Genomic DNA, 2,813 nt, shown 5'->3' with positions numbered 1-2,813 from the left:
CTAGGTGGCCATTTGAGTGATCCTTTTGTTAAAGTCAGTACCAATTTTGGTTAATTTAGCGTCATTACTGTCAAGTTTTTTCTTTATTTCCTGAAATTTTTCCGTAAACAGTTTCTCATTGTTCTGTAAACTTGTATTCATCTGCTGAAATTGTTGCATGACTGCACTGATAAATTGTGAGAAATTTACTGTTTGAACATTATCTGCTCCCGGTAAATCGTGAGAATTTACTGCTTGTGATCCACTTTCCATATCTTGCAACTCTATGTTGCTGTCGGTTCCTACGGCTAGATTATTTAGGTTCTGTATTTCATTTACTGTTTCACTTGTTTGAGCAAGTGTAATTTAATTCTATGCTGCTTCATTGGATATGGAACTTGCAGTAGGCAAACTGTTTATGTTATCCATTCTGTGAGTCATGACCGTATCAATAGTAATAAGATTTTTTTTTTTAAACTCGTCTCTACAATGTTTAGCTTGTATGTAATGTTATTCAAACAATGCATAGAGTTGATCTATTATTGACAATGTCTCTACACGCCATGTATCGGCCATTTTGCAGTAATTGTTGTCGTACTTTGAAAAAAACAAAAAATATACACTCAGCAGTAAAAATCACTTTTTAACTTTAGCAAAACTTCGCTATATATCGTGAGTTAATGAAAGATTGTGCCAACAAACAGCCCAAGATGCTATGGGGCAATGTATCACAGGATGGCATTTGGCACCTTTATGTGTCAGAATATACACCTGCATTGCCATCAGAGAGTGGTATGCATTGTAGTGATGTGACAGGACACCCTTCACTGTGACACATGTTCCATTTGACCTGAATTACAGCGATGTCACATCGTATGACCAAAATGACCATTTCCTTGAGGGTGTTGCAGTTTCTTCTTTCAGCAGAGTAAATGGTATGCATTTCATTGTAACCTTTCTAGTTTAGTAAATAAATCACCTTCCTTGACAAGGATCTCAATATCTGTTTATTGTTGTTACTAAGAATATACTACAGGTCAAAATTATTCGATCACCTATGAAAAAAGCTGTGCACTTTATTTTAATAGACAACTACACTCTTCAAACTAAATAGGCTAACAATACAAATATTTTCTCTCTCTCTGCCATTAAGTACCCTTCGTGCTAAGAACAGCTGCGCAGACTGTTGGCATTATGGAGATAATATTTTTGCAGAGATTACAGTCCCATGCATCTGTAATCCATAGATTTTCAACATTAGATGATGCCAGTTCTCTGATCTCTCTGCCATGTTCATCCCAGTGGGTGAGGTGGAGCAGTGGTTAGCACACTGGACTTGCATTCGGGAGGACAACGGTTCAAACCCATGTCCAGCCATCTTGATTTAGGTTTTCTGTGATATCCCTAAATCACTTCAGGCCAATGCCGTGATGGTTCTTGTGAAAGGGCAGAGTGGACTTCCCTCCCCATCCTTCCCTAATCCAAGCTTGTGCTCCGTCTCTAATAACCTTGTTTTCAATGGGACATTAGTGTTTAATCTCCCTTCCTCAAGTTCATCCCGTAAGTATTCGATGGGATTTAAGTGAGGCGGCTGACTTCACCAGACCATATTCTTCAGTTTCCCAAATTTCTTTCCTCTATTGACTTACTATTGGCACAATTTAGAAGTCTGTCTGAGATCATTGTCTTGCTGCAGATCAACCCACAACTAATATGCCTCTTGGCAGATTGAACTGAATTGTTGATCAGTACTGACTTCATACGTTCTCCACGATGTCAATGAGTAAACATTCTGTGAAGGCTTACAAATTTAAAACTCGATTAATCCTTGGACCATTGCTGTGCCCATTGCAATCAATTCAACTTCTCTCTATCCATCCATGTAAGTCATGGTCACACAAATGGCATTGCTCTGCTGAGACAAAGGTTGGAGCTTCTCACATATTGTTTACTTTACTATTAATTATAGGTGCAGGAGGATTCTTCACATTTACTCTGTACACATAGGAACTAATCTTTGCTTTACCGTGTTACTCAGGGTCTTCCAGATTGTCAAACACTTGAGCTGGCACCAGAGCAATGTATACACTACTGTAGGCTTGGTTAGGCCAAAATTTGTTACTATTGCCTTGCTAGAATAGCCTTTGTGATGCAGAGCTACAATTACAGCACTTTTTTCAATTCCGACCTCCTCCTTCCATCTTGTTAGGATGCAATACAGCATGAACTTGAACAAGTATAGAAACTCACTTCTAGGTACACACAGTGTACAAAGGCAGCAAAAGAAATGAGACCTATTTAAATGGAACCCTCTTAGTTAAAGGCCACCAGTGTTGTGGAGACTCACCAGCACCTCTCTGGGTGAAGAATGAGCTTAGTTTTTGCATGTTTTACTATCAAAACAGGTTTATGGTGCAATACTCAAAGTTAAATCCCTGTGTTAACGCAAATCAATAGCTGTGACTGAAAACTTTTCTTCACTTTAGCATCTAAAATTCGCAGACAATGTGTGTGATCATCTGGACCACAGCCCTTGGACACCCAAAAAGATCAAAATGCATCTGACAGCAAGCCATCCGAGTCATTGGCACATCTCAAGGGCCCAAGTAGCATGTACGTGGTTTTATAGTGATCCCAACATAAACTGCTTCCAAACCTCAGAAATGGAATTCTGTGATTGAAATTCAACCTTTGTAAGAGATTAGAATGTATGCCACTTACTACTAGCACAGACATACTGCTATTTTAAGTGTTCTCTCTGTCAAGGTAACTGTAACTGAATTGGCAGAGAAGTGACTAAACACAGGAATGATATTGAGTTGCTACAACAAAAT

The sequence above is a fragment of the Schistocerca gregaria genome, unplaced genomic scaffold (genome assembly GCF_023897955.1).
Source record: "Schistocerca gregaria isolate iqSchGreg1 unplaced genomic scaffold, iqSchGreg1.2 ptg000205l, whole genome shotgun sequence".
Lineage (NCBI taxonomy): Eukaryota > Metazoa > Arthropoda > Insecta > Orthoptera > Acrididae > Schistocerca > Schistocerca gregaria.
This window is presented reverse-complemented; position numbering follows the sequence as displayed.